The sequence below is a fragment of the Propithecus coquereli genome, unplaced genomic scaffold (genome assembly GCF_000956105.1).
Source record: "Propithecus coquereli isolate 6110/MARCELLA unplaced genomic scaffold, Pcoq_1.0 Scaffold2, whole genome shotgun sequence".
NCBI classification, from domain to species: domain Eukaryota; kingdom Metazoa; phylum Chordata; class Mammalia; order Primates; family Indriidae; genus Propithecus; species Propithecus coquereli.
This window is the reverse complement of record NW_012144966.1, coordinates 2728624-2743451: the sequence shown is the minus strand read 5'-3', so window position 1 is coordinate 2743451 and position 14828 is coordinate 2728624. Positions and strand designations below refer to the sequence as shown.

The window sequence follows — 14828 nt, the reverse complement described above, 5'->3', positions numbered from 1 at the left end:
ACCAAACTATCTTTAAAAACCCTTTCTCCCAAATTCTCAGGGAGATGGATTTGAGAATGTCCTCTTGTCTCCTTGCATGGTGCCTGTGATATTAAACTCTTTTTGTGCTGTAGCCCCGGCTGTCTCAGTGCTTTGGCTTCCTCTTTAAGCAGTGGGCAATGAACCTGGTTGGCTTGTAACAGCATCATCCTATAATACCATTTCCATTTTATTATGGAATTCTTCTGGGCACTGCTATCCCCATTAGAGTGTCTCTCTGACATCACCTGAGACAGCATGGGTACTTCAGGTGTCAATGTTATTTTATGTCTTTCAGTCATGGTGGTAGCTTCAGTTTTTGTCCCATAGCAAGGCAGTAAATGCCCCTCAAATGAAAATTCTCTAGTCCAAAGACCCAGTAGTCATTGTTGGAAGGTGCTCATAAGCTTTTGCCCTAAGCCCCAGTAAATGCTTCACTAAGGGCCATAGAATAGAGAATTTGTCACTACCAGCACTCCAGCTTCTATTCCATACTGTGTGCACTCGGGCAATCTTACTGGTTCCCATTTAGCATGTCCAATAAATATTGGTGAAGGGTGAAGCATGCCTTCTGTTTTATACTACTAGGTAGGGGAAACGTTCCCCAGTCAAATACAATGTCCATTCCCATAAAACACTTTGGTAAAGGAGATACAACTACGTTACATAAAGCCTCTTTAAACATTTAACCCTCATAATCCCATCAACCTTTACATTTTCTGTTCTAGTCACAGGAACTTCTCTTCTCCATCCCCAGGCCATTTTATCCTCTAATGAAAAAGGATTTAGATTCCCAGCAGGGGGTGGAGCCAAAGGGCCTGGGGACTTTTTGTCAATCTTTCTCTGGATTAACCCACCCCAGGCAATTTTTGGTCAGCTTTCTCATTGTAATCTTGGTCTTCTGATGTTTTTAAATTTCCTCAGTCTGGGGTAAATACAGGAAGCTGATTTGGGTCCCTTTAATGTTGGGGGACCAACAGGGGCTTCCTTTGGTACCCCCAACCTTTGATAGTATTGTATTAAGATGTTTGTTTTAACCCCATCAATTTCTATTTTATTCATTCCATTTTTATAATAATCATCTAAAGATCTCCAACCTCCTTGGACAAGTCCCACGACTCTTCCTTTCTTTTTCCTCTTAGTTTCACCCCATCAATGTTTTCCTTATTCATCTTATTTCTTAATAACCATTTAAAAATTTCCACCTTCCTGGGATGAGTTCTTTGATTCTCCCTTTTGCTTTTCCCCATTTTCTCGTTAATTAACCTAATACTTTTATTAGCATCTGTAAAACCACGAGAGGAAGCTGAGACGGCAAATTTGATTATGCTTCCTGAACTGTCCTTTGGTTTTGGAGCAGTCAGGTTACTTACTTGAGGTGCCCATGCAAAAGGGGCTCCTTTAGCCACAGCATTTACCATGACCTGGGTAACAGGCATATTCAGCAGAGAAATATCCAGGTCATCATAAAGCCAGTCCCACATGGCTTGCATATGGAGCATATCAGCTGCATCATCTGGAGTGTTCCACTGGGCATGTATAGGTAGAGTGGAACAGTTCCCCATCTCAGAGTAAACAGATCTTACGGTGGATTTTATCCAATCCATGAGGCTGACTGTTCCCTCAGGAATAACTTCCTGTGTGTCTGGATCACATACAGCCATCTGCAATTGTTCAATAGTAAGTTATGGATCCCGCGTCAACCCAAACATGCTCTTCCACCCTGTAGCATTTGAACTCAAAGATACTGCCCCCAAATCAGTTGCTCTCCTAATCCATTTTAGTTAAGGTTCCTCAGGAAGCTGATACTGATCTACAAAATGGAATAATTTGTTCACAGTATACCCTCTGGTTTCTATAGTTACCTGGTTTTGCCCTACCCCCACATTGACAACCTTCTTGGTAACTACAGGTCTCAGAGGTACTTTCTATTGCCCTGGCATAGTTTTCCCCTTTGTGGGTATCTTTGAGGATAGTGGCCTGAGCTCAGACAGACCCACATCTGAGCTTCGTCCAGCCTCAAGGCCAGACTCAGCCACTCCCTTTTACTTTCATTTTACCTACTATAGATAACAATAACCAATGGATTAAATATTTCCCTTTTTTCTTGTTGGCGAGGACTGAACTCTGACCTATTTCTTTTGCCCAAATTCCTTTCTAAGAGGCCTGGTGAATCATGCCTACAAATGATAAAATCTCACTAAACAGGTTTTATTAACCTGATATAAGATAGTTTACTTCCCAATCTGGTTCCGGTATAGCAATCACATGAGAGATAGAAGACCCCCTTATCTTAACTCAAGCATCCTAGCAGACCCCTATCTTAATTCAAGCATTCCTTTCCACTGACTTCAGGCCCTTAGACAAGTCTTTCAACCAACGGCCAACTAAAGAATCTCTAAACTTGTAAGCTCCCACTTTGAGATGTCCCGCCTTTTCAGGCTGAACCAATGAATACCTCCCATGTACTGATTTATGATTTTTCCTGTAATTCCTGTCCCCATGAATGTATAAAACCAAACTGTAATCCGGCTGCCTTGGGTGCATTTTCTCAAGACCTCTTGAGAACTTGCCCCCCGGGCTGCGGTCACACACATTTGGCTCAAAATAAATCTCTTTAAATTATTTTAGGGTTTGGATTTTTCCATCTACATTGGTTTGCATTTCCTTATGCATCCCGTGAAGCAACACCCTGGGAATTGGATCCATCTGTAAATTCCACTGATAAGGTTGACCTTAAGTAACTGAGTGTAGTACAGCTGCAGCTCCATGCCATGGTGACCACATGGCCACCCAGGAATCAAAAGTTCCTCATCTCCCACCCTTTTATCCTTTGTCCTTTTATCCATTTAGTTTTATCTGTATCATTTTCTTTCCTTTCATTTTGAAACAACCTTTAAATAACCTCTAAACTAGCCAAAATTGTTTCTCCTTTAGCAAAAACCACATCCTCTTTTAAAAATAAACTTCTTCACCCAAAACACATCTTACTTTCTATAAATATTTCTTTATAAAATTTTCTGCATGTAAAATTGTTTCTTTTATATCTAGTAGTTTTAATTACATATATTAATTAACTCTTGGTAACATTTATTTTTTAGTGAAAAACTTTGGAATTAAGCAACTACAATTATTTACCAGATGTAGCTTACAGACAAGTTAAAAAATACCAAAAATATCACAGAAGCAATAGTTTGTGACCTTAAAATATATAGCAGAGGTAGCCTAAATCTGTCTGAGCATAGACTCAGGTGAAATTGTCTCAATTATATTTAATTATGACAATTCTGAAGACATTCCTATTTTATTTTACCAACAGTTTTAAAACTAGTTTTATTTATCAAAGATTTCTAAAGTCACAGGAACTAAAAGGCATTTGAGTTAGTTTCTATTTTACTGAGAAAAATATTTAGGCTGGACGTGGTGGCTCATGCCTGCAATTCTAGCACTTCGGGAGGCCAAGGTGGGAGGATAGCTTGAGGCCAGGAGTTTGACACTAGCTTGGGCAACACAGTGAGATCCTTTCTCTAAAAAAAATCAACTGAGCATTGTGGCACATACCTGTAATCCCAGCTACTTGGGAGGCTGAGGCAGGAGGATCACTTGAGCTCAGGAGTTCAAGGCTACAGTGAGCTATGATTGTAATGTACTACTGCACTCCAGCCTGGGCGACAGAGTGAGGCTCTGGCTCTAAAAAAAAAAAAGAAAAAGACAGTGTCGTACTAGCATGAGAATAGACATATAAATCAATAGGATGGAATTGAGAGTCTAGAAATAAACCTTCACATCTACAGTCGATTGATTTACAACACAAGTGCCAACAAAATTCAATGGGGTAGGGACTAGTCTTTTCAACAAATGGTGCTGGGACAACTCGATATCCATATGTAAAAGAGTAAACTTGAATATCGACCTCATACCATTTACAAAAATTAACTCAAAATGGATCAAAGACCTAAATGTAATTGATGAAACTATGAAAGTCCCAGGAGAAAATATCGGAGTAAATCTGCAGGACTGTGGGTTAAGCAAAGCCTTCTTGGATACGACACCAAAAGCATTAGGAACAAAAGAAAAAACATAAATTGAACTTCATCAAAATTAAGAACCTTTGTGCTTCAGAAGATGCCATCAAAAAAAATGAAAAGGCCACTCAGAGAATGGGAGAAAATATTTGCAGGTGTGGGGGAGCGACCAGCAAGCGAGGGCAGCAGCTGGCCCCATGGGGCAAAAAATTCTGAACTGTGTAGCTCTGGGAAACAAAGCATTGGTTCAGAAACAGACAGTAGCCTCGCTTACAAGTACATTTGTTCACCATGAAGTTAGGAAAACCTAAAGGGGGTGTTTTTTGGAGCTCAAGCCAAGGAAAAGCCTATGAAAACTAGCACAAGCTGGGCTGGCAACTCCAGAAACGGGAAATGACTGTAAAATTGGACTCGAGCTTGAGCAGACTGAGAAGCAGCTTGGGTGACAAGCCCCATAAATGTACTGAGTGTGAAAAGAGCTTCGGTCAGAGTTCAACTCTTTTGCAACACTGGAAGAACCATAGTGGAAAGAAAACCCATAAATGTGCTGATTGTGGGAAAAGTCTCTTTCAGAGTTCTAATTTCATTCAGCACCCACGGACCCATGGTGGGGAAAAGCCCCATAAATGTGATGACTGTGGAGAAAGATTGAAACATAGCCGCAATCTCATTCAGCACCAGAGGATTCATACTGGAGAAACCCCGTCAGTGCGATGAATGTGGCCGATGTTCCCACCTTATTCAACTTCAGAGAACCCACACAGGGGAGACACTAGTGCAGTGAACGTGGCCAATGCTTCAGCCAGAGCTCTCTTCTGAAGTAGCACGTGAAGGTGCACAAAGAAGAGAAGCCCTGTAAAACCCTGGGGTAAAAATATCTCACTTACCCTCTTGGAAAGCTGGTACAGGAAGGAAATCAGTGGCTCATCTCCGCTAAGTAAGGGGCACTGCGTTAGCCCTCTTTAAAAAAAGGAGTGAAAGATAAAAGCAATCTCATTTAGATACTTTATAGTACAGCACTTAAATACTGGATCCTTTCCTAGCATGGAGACATTGGGAATTTAATGCCATTATTGGGCTGAAAGAAACTGTATGAGTCCTGCTGCCCTCATTTCTTTTTTATGTGACATGGAGCACAAAGAACTGAAAATACGTTTTGAGAGAGTCTAAGGTTCTTGACCTCATTTGGAGTTGCTTCCTGCATCATTTTGACAAAAACCATCATGTTTTAATGACACATTTGTGAAAGTGCAGGCATGCTGATGATTACTCAGTTTTAGGATGTTTTGTGGAAAAATAATTAAATAAAAGGAAGAAGAAATTAATTCCATTAGTTTCGAAGTTCTGCAACAGATAAGGTTTTATGTTTGTAAAGTTTTGTAGTATATTAATCAATGTTTATAAGTATAACTCAAGATTCAACATATTAAAATGTATTCACATGCACAGATTTTTAATCAACAAGGCCCATCTCTCTACATTAGCTTTCTTTTGTTTCTTCCCTTCTGCTTATGGATAGTTATTAATTAAAACAGTAAGAAGTTTTGTTTTTACCAGCTTCCTAGTAAGAGATACTACAGAATCCAAAGTGAGAACTGAGTCTCACTTCAAGTCTCACCTCAAGTCTCCCATTCCTACTAATACTGTTCTTTTACTGCTATGTCACTTGTTTTCCTGGAGTTGGGATGGATTTATGTTGATCCATTCCTATGCCCTTGACCTCTTGGCATTCTCTGTGCTCTGACAAACTGAGCCAGCCTTTTAGATCCACATGAATAAACAAACCATATTTTGCCAACAAAAATCTCAGCTTGCTTCTTGCTAATTAAAAATCTACAGTGTACACATCTCCCTGCCTTCAAGATTGTGAGCTTTAGATAACCCTGCTTATCTTAAATGTTTGTCAGCAACAACAGTCATTTAATGTAAATGTCAGTGCATTGTAGCTCCTTTGAAATTTAACTTTTTCTTCATTTCATGAATTAAGAAGTCTAGCAAACATGTTTCTTAACTTCCATCAGAACTGTACAAGGTGTCAGACATTCTGATCATCTTTTAGCTCAGGTTTTAATGTCTATTGAATGCTAACATTCTTCTGATTTTTTGTATCTTTTATAATTATATCAGTCCCTGCTGTATTGATGACAATTATTCATAAAAATAAAAAATATTTTGCATGCTAAAAAAATTTGCAAATTATATATCTGACAAATGACTTATATCTACAATATATAAAGAACTCTTACAACTTCATAGTAAAAAGACAAATAACCCAGTTAAAAAAAATGGATGACAGATGTCATGAGACATTTCTTCAAAGATGAAAGCACATGAAAAGATGCTCACCATTATTAGCCACCAGGGGAATGCAAATAAAAATATGAGCTAGCACTTCACACTAGGATGGCTATAATAAAAAAGACAGCTGATAACAAGTGTTGGAGAGGGCATGGAGAAATTGAAAACCTCGTATTTTTTTGGTGGAAATGTAAAATGATGTAGCTTCTTTGGGAAATAGTCTGGACGTTCCTCAAAAGGCTAAACATAGAGTTATCACATGACCTAGCAATTTCAATCTTAGGTATTTACCCAAGAGAATAAGAACATACATCCACAGAAAAATTTGTACATAAATGTTCAAAGCAGCATTATCCATAATAGCCAAAGAGTAGAAACAACCCAAATGTTCATCAACTGATGAACTGATAAATAGTGACATATCCATAAAATGGACTATTATTTGGCCATAAAAAGAAATGAAGTTTGGATACATGCTACAACACGGATGAACCTTGCTCAGTGAAACAAGCCAATTATAAAAGATCATGTATCTTCTGATTTATATGAAATGTCCAGAATAGGCAAATCTATAGAGATATAAAATAGATTAGTGGTTTCTTAGGGCTGACAGAGTTAGGAGAAAATGGGAAGGTACTGGTAATGGTCATGGACTTTCTTTTGGAGATGATGAAAATATTTTAAAAGTGATTGCAATGGTGATTGCACAACTTTGTGAGTATACTAAAAACCATTGAATTGTATATTTCAAATGAATGAATTGTATGTTTTTGTGAATTATATCTCAATAATGCTTTTATAAAAAATGTGATTTAGAGTAATGAAAAATGGAATGTCCAATATTTTCTTCATTGTGATGCCCATTTACTTCTCATCTAGTCTATCCTACCTCAGTAAATGGCACTACCGCCTGCTGAGCTAGCCATTGCAAAAGCCTTGTTGTTAGCCTTGGCACTCCCCCACTCCTCGGGCCCCATGTCCAGTCTTTACCAAGCCATGTCGATTTTACTCCAGAATATATATCGACCCTGTTCACGTTCACCATCTCCACTGTCACTATTCTAACCCCATCTCCGTCTTTCATTTGGTTTGTCTGGGACAATAACCTACCAGGAAACGGAGAACTTCTGCAGCTCCCCTGCAGAAGTTGATAGAGTCACCACTAAACAACCAGAATGATCTTTTACAAATGCAGGACTGCTCACGACACTTCTGTGCATAAAGCCTTTCACTGGCTGTCTATAGCACACAGAATGAAACTCAATAATTTCATCATGGCCCACAAAGCCTTGTCTATGGTCCTGATAACTCTTCTCTCTTGCAGTGCTCCAACCTCAACGGTCTTTTAGTTCCTCAATCTAACCCAGCTCTTCCTTACCTTGAGGCCCTGGCAATGCTGTTCCTCTCCCCTCACCGTGCCTACTTTCTGGTCACTCTTCCCCCTCCCTTGTCAATAACACATTCTCAGAGAAGTCTTCCTTCCTGAGGCCCTTCCTTCCTCGAGCCCCCATCTGATTGAAGACTCCCTGAACTTTTCATCCTTAGCATTTATCATGCAATGTTTTTTATTGTTTCATGTAATGTTTTATATATACACACATAGATATATGTATATGTATATACATATATTTGTAGAATTTCTTCTATTTTACTCCTAAAATAATGATATGCACTTATATTGTACTTACTAACCAACCAGGCACTGTTATATGTGATTACATATTTTGATTCATTTGATGCTCTCAACAACTCTTAGGTAACTAAGGTACAAAATGGTTAAGTAAGTTTCCCAAGATGACACAGCTATTAAGTGGAGAAGCCAAGATTTGGCTGCTGGCAGTCTGGTTCCTGAGGCTGAGCCACTGTCCTGTGTGTACCGCAAGAGTGGGTTCTGTGTCTGTTCTTTTCACCCCTGTAGAGTGAGCACTTAGCATAGCACCTGGCATGAGGTAGGCACCCAATAAATATTTGTGGAATGAATATATGTCTGAGTGATCCCTTTAAACTAGGTTAGGAGGCCTCCTAGGTATCACAGAGCATGCTGTACCTCCCTAAAAATAGCAATTATCTCACTGTGTTGTACTTGCCTGTTACATAGCTATACCTCCTGTTTATATAGCTATACCTCCATAGATTATGAGCTCCTCAGATCCTGAGTTATATTTTGTTAACCAGCATGTAGTGCAGTGCCTGGCACATAGTAGGTAGTCAATAAGCGTGAATAGATGGAATCAGAGATAGTGGATTATGAAGGAAATTATAAATATCGATGACTATCAGTGAGGACAGTGTTTGAAAATGAATACTCCTGTCATCTAGTTAAAGATAGAGGCTTGAAACATACATTTGCCTCTACCCTCTCTTGAAATCACACTAAAAATAACAGTGAAGGAATTTATAAGAAGGCATACACCCATGAAGACAAGGAAAACAGAAGGGAAGTCTATGTAGCGGAATTTTGGAAGCTGCAAAGTAAGTGAACACGTGGTAACTGACTTAGGAGAGGAGAGGATTTCTGGACTCGTGGTGGGTGGCAACAAGGATGGGTTGGGGTAGCAATTCTGTACTGAAAACAGGGGGACTAAGTGAAATTTAAGATCAATGTTGAGAGTCCTTTCCCTCTTCTTCCCCGTCTAAGCCCTGAGAATGGGAGCAGACAATCTCACACCTCTAGTCAGAAGCCTGGAAGACTTTTCTTGGGGATTAGGACCCAACTCAATACGAATACTGAAAGATACTGATATCTGGGGTTCTCCAGTATGTCTGCACAGCTAGGTCACCCCGCAATGAATCCCACATTTAAAAAGTGCCACCTACATGCACTGGGCACTGGACAATCAGATGTCCAGTACCCTGCTCTTAAATGTGAGTAGGCAGCCAAGGAATAACCAGACACCTGCAGAAAGCCTCTTATGTAAGAGTCCTCAAACTGGCAAACAGAGAAAAAAGCAACTTGAGAAAACAGACTACGCTGGGAGAAGAAAACTTCAAGAAAACCATTAGAGAGATTTCTGATATTGACCTTAAAGAAATGATAACATAGTGCATCCTGGATGCTATTTTAAAATAAAGAAACAATGAGGGACCAACAAAAGTAAAAAAAGATATTGGAAAATTTTATCTCTATCTATCTGCTAGTAAAAATGTAAACACAGTAGAAAGGTTGAGAGATAAAATTGACAAAATTTCCTAGAAAGTACAACTGTACTTGAACAACACAGATTTGAGCTGCGTGGATCCACTTACATTTGGATTTTCTTCCTTCTCTGCCACCCCTGAGACAGCAAAACCAACCCCTCCTCTTCCTCCTCCTTCTCAGCCTATTCAACATGAAGACAGCAAAGATGAAGACCTTTATGATAATCCGCTTCCATTTAATGAATAGTAAATATATTTCCTTTTCCTTATGATTTTCTTAACAACATTTGCTTTTCTCTATCATACTTTATTGTAAGAATTCAGTATATAAAACATATAACATACAAAATATGTGTTAACCAACTGTTTATTTATCGGTAAGGCTTCTGGTCGCCAATAAGCTATCAGTAGTTAAATTTTGGGGGAGGCAAAAGTTATACATGCATTTTTGATGGTGAGAGGGGTTGGCAGCCCTAACCCTGCCCCACCCCCCCATTATTCGAGGGTCGATTGTAGTATGAAAATACAAAGAGATAGAAAATATAAGAGAAAAGACAATGGTATTAAAGGATAATTTCAGAAAGCCAGACATCTGAGTCATAGGAAGAAGAACAGAGAAACTAAAGAAGAGGAAATAATTTTTTAAAAAGTTAATAATGGGCCAGGCGCGGTGGCTCGTTCCTGTAATCCTAGCACTCTGGGAGGCCGAGGCAGGCGGATTGTTTGAGCTCAGGAGTTCGAGACCAGCCTGAGCAAGAGCGAGACCCCGTCTCTACTAAAAATAGAAAGAAATTAATCGGACAACTAAAAATATACAGAAAAAATTAGCCGGGCATGGTGGCGCATGCCTGTAGTCCCAGTTACTCCAGAGGGTAAGGCAGTAGGATCGCTTGAGCCCTGGAATTTGAGGTTGCTGTGAGCTAGGCTGACGTCACAGCACTCTAGCCTGGGCAACACAGTGAGACTCTGTCTCAAAAAAAAAAAAAAAGTTAATAATGAAAATTGTACCACATTGAATTACCAGCTGAAAGGCCCCCATGCCTGCTGGCATGATGAATCAGAAAACCCCATACCAAGGCACATTTAAATGAAATTTCAAATACTGAGAACAAAGGGAATAGCCTGTGAAAAGTCAATTAGTTTCATCAATGAATTAAGAACGAGAATGATAATAGGCTTCTTGACAGCAATACTGAAAATCAGAAGACAGGAAAGAAAGACATACAAGGTATCAAACTCTTTACCTCCTGTGCACTCTTCCTCACTGAGATTATTGGACAATGTGCTCCACCAAAGTAAGGGAGTAAACAAAGAAAGTAGATGAGGTGGGATCTAAGAAATAGGGGATCCAGCTCAAAAGAGGGATGAAAGAAATATGGGAGAAGAGAATGAGGACCCCAAGATGGCAGTCTGCAGAAGCCTAAAGACCAGCCAGTGTGGTTTTATACAGGAGAAATTTCAAGTAAATGAAATTGGTAGATGACCTTATAAGTGTGAATTATAGAGAGATTTAGTAACTTGGATTGAACTTGTAATAAGGACATTCAAAAAAAAAGCAAAGAATCAACAAAGCAATTCTCAGCTACTGGGAAGATTAAAAGTTGTGCAAAAAAGACAAGTTAATCACAGTGCATTATACAGCTCAGCAGTGAATCGCATTTACATAGTGACAATGATGTAAATATGGATCTCACCATAATTCTAACTACAAATATAACTTAATTGGGAGGATAGGGAAATGAGAAGTCTGTATGGTGGTGGGGCCAAGCGGAGAGGGGGATCTAAGAACTAAATTTTCAACTGTCATAGTGGGAAGTCCATAGATAATGCCTAGAACTGGGGGAAAAATTCAAGAAACAGTAGTATAAGACTGTTATTTAGAGATATATAGAAAAATACCAAAAGATTTAACTAAAAGAATTTTAAGTAGCTGCTTCTGAGAAGAGGGAATTTGGCAGGTGGGAAACTGCTGTTTTTCATAATTAGTGTTGTAGGACTAGTTGAATTTTTGAACTGTGATAAAACAAAAACTAAATTAACAAAATGATTTTTATTTCTAACACTCTTCTAGCCATGTTTGTTTTTAGGCAGTATATATGTATGTTCACAGTGTTCTATACCTCAGAAAGATGGATGAATAAGTCCAGGTATTATTAGCACCCTTGGCATTTCCCTGCAATTAGAGTCTCTGCTTTTCATTCCAGGTAAGAATATGCCTTACATTCCACCATTCTATTTTTCTAGTTCTCCACGTACCATCCTATCGTTAGCCCCTCAGGCAGCTGAACAAACTTAAAAAGATGGAGAAGAGGGCATCCAAATTTAATGTGCCCATCCTTGCTCTCTTTCCATTATTACTCTTAAGCAGGGGAGGAAACCAAAACAAAACAGGAAAATCAGGAATGGAGTGATTCATTCTTCTCCAGGTAGGAATTCAGACACGTGTCTTTTGGGTGAGAGCTTTTGCCTTGATCTTAAGAATAAAGCTCTCTGATGGATGACCTTGGTTTTGTCTGAGATCTGTGTACTGCATTGGTGATGGCAGGATGACCCCATAAAGAGAAATCTGTCCTGAGAATGGCTCCTCTAGTTTTTCCTAACTTTTGATGATCTGCCAAGGCTTTTTTCTAATATCTCCACTTTGAACCACCACTTTGGAAGAGAGAAGACAATAAAAGAAAAAAAAGTTTAGTTACAATCTGAAATTTAGCCACTTTTTGACTGAGTGTGGTTATTAATGGCTTTAATTACATGCTTAATTATAGTCTATGTTTGATTTCAATGGTAGTTAAGCCATTCAGGCTCAGAAGAATTTTTTTTTTTTTTTTTTTTTTTTTGAGACAGAGTCTCACTGTGTTGCCCAGGGGTAGAGTGCCCTGGCGTCAGCCTAGCTCACAGCAACCTCAAACTCCTGGGCTCAAGTGATCCTTCTGCCTCAGCCTCCCGAGTAGCTGGGACTACAGGCATGCGCCACCATGCCCGGCTAATTTTTTCTATATATTTTTAGTTGTCCAATTAATTTCTTTCTATTTTTAGTAGAGACGGGGTCTCGCTCTTGCTCAGGCTGGTTTCAAACTCCTGAGCTCAAACAATCCGCCCGCCTCGGCCTCCCAGAGTGCTAGGATTACAGGTGTGAGCCACTGCGCCCGGCCCCCAGAAGAATTTTTAATGACTGATTGCCCAGATAGAAAATACAAGAGTGAATCTGAGTGACTTCCAAAACCACATCTAGTCCTTGAACTTCTATGACATGATGATTCAACAGGAACTTCAAGGTTTTTTAAAAGACCTTTATTTATGAGAGGCAAAATAAAAGTTATTCAAAACTCCATCTGTATAAAAATTTGAAACCAAGGCTGCTTACTATCTACATATAAAATGAAAATAAAATTTCTATATTTCATAGAGGAGGATTTAGTGGTTGAGGGATAAATAGAAAATAGCATGAACTAAGGGGAAATACTTACTGAAAAGTCCATGACTGTACTAATTATGCTTTTATATTTTCTGTATGTTATGATGTTTTGGCATTTTGGGGGCCTTACAGCCCTGGGGGAAAGACTACTGCTCCCAGGGCTAGCCCCTCCCAGGGCTAGCTAAAGATAATAACAAATTGCCTAGGAATATACCTTTCATATGCAAATCAACCAATTCCAAATCTATATTACAACCACTTCCTTTATCTGACTCTCACATACCATGTCAATATTTCTTCTGCCTTAAATGACCCCAAGGCCAGATACCAGGCAACTAGAGACCACCCCTGTAGGCCAAAGCCTGCTGAAGTTATTCAACCTGGCGAACCCTAAGCCTTTTCTTCTGCTTGCCTTGACTTCCTCCCGGAAACCCCAGTAAAGGCTTTGCTGGGCTCTGCCCTATTTCTGCCTCCTGACCAAACCTCTCATGTGGCCCTGTGTGACACGGCATGCCCCTTCTCCCAGACCTATGAGTAACAAATACTTGTTTCAATGGACTTGGGCTCTCTGTGTCATCACTCAGTCACCTCCATAAACTAAAATCCCGTGGGTAGAGTGAGACAGTGACCTACATTCAGTTTTTACTGCCTATGTAAACTGGGGAATTCCCTGTTTTCCATGATCTCCATAGCTGTAGTTAGTTGGTTTGCCTGCTCAGGACACCTTATAAATGACAATTCCAATCTTTTAACTTAGTCTCTGGGCAGGCCGTGTAGCTTTGCAATAGTTTATGATCACACATAAAACCCCTAGACTGGCCTGGATGTTCCAAAATGAATGACATATAAGGTGATAGAGGCATCTGGGGGTAGGGATGGAGACTGATAGACAATCACTGCAGCCACTACTTGTTTCTTCTAGAACAATTGGTTGTAGAACATGCCCTATTGAGGCTAGGTACCTAGTATTATCTTCCCATGGAAAAGTTAATTCATTACTACCTAAAGCCTCCTAAAGATAATAGTAATCGCTACAATTTCTTGGGCACCTGCTGTGTGCCTCTAATCCTCCCATCAGACCTTTGTGGTAGGTCTGATAATCACCAATTTATTGATGAAGAAACTGACACTCTAAGAGATTTCTTGTTATCATACAGCTAGAAGACAGTAAAGGAGCCAGGATCGAGATTGCAAATCCATCTGATTCTAAACCTGACTTCTTTCCCCCTCACCACACTGCCCTGGAATGAATACTGGTGCGGAGAATTCCTCTTCCCTCTGGCTGTGAACTGCTAGAATGTGTATCAGATTTGCAATGGCCAACACTGGGTACCAAGGTTCTTTCCATTGTCATTGTTACGCCCTGCCACTTTTCAGGGTTGCACAGGGAAATCTCATCATCTCTGGCTGCTGTTGCTTAATCTGAAGAATGAGGGACTTGAAGTAGATTTCTTTTACAATTACAATCTGGATTCTTAAAATATAATTATAGAAGAATGAGAAGAGTGACACCAGTAAAATGGCCTACTGGAAGCCCCTAATGCCTGTCCTCCTCATAAAGACAGCCAGAACAGTGAATATTCATAAATAACTACATTTTACTGAAAACAACTGAGAGGGAGCACCAGAGTGCATCAGAGGACAGACATCCAGACAAACACAGAAATGTGAGATGGTCATATAGAGAATGGAAGGAAACACCAGGCCTCTACCATCCCATCTGCCAACTGGGATCAGCTGAGAACCAGGAGGAATTACTCCCTTCAGCAATGAGGCAAGCAAGAGGATCCCAGCAATTTCCATCCACACCTTTGACACCTGCAGACCTCCCCACTGGAGTCCTCTACAGTCCTCACTGGCACTAAGCCCAGCTGAGGGAGCTGCCTGGAGTCCACATAGCTGTGCTAACCCCAGAGAAGGAGCCGACACTGTGC

General features: G+C 39.9%; 1 pseudogene; it reads left to right on the top strand.

The window, feature by feature from the left end:
- Positions 1–4334: 4334 nt before the first annotated feature.
- LOC105809763 lies at positions 4335–4980 on the top strand (annotated as a pseudogene).
- The last annotated feature ends 9848 nt before the right edge of the window (positions 4981–14828 follow it).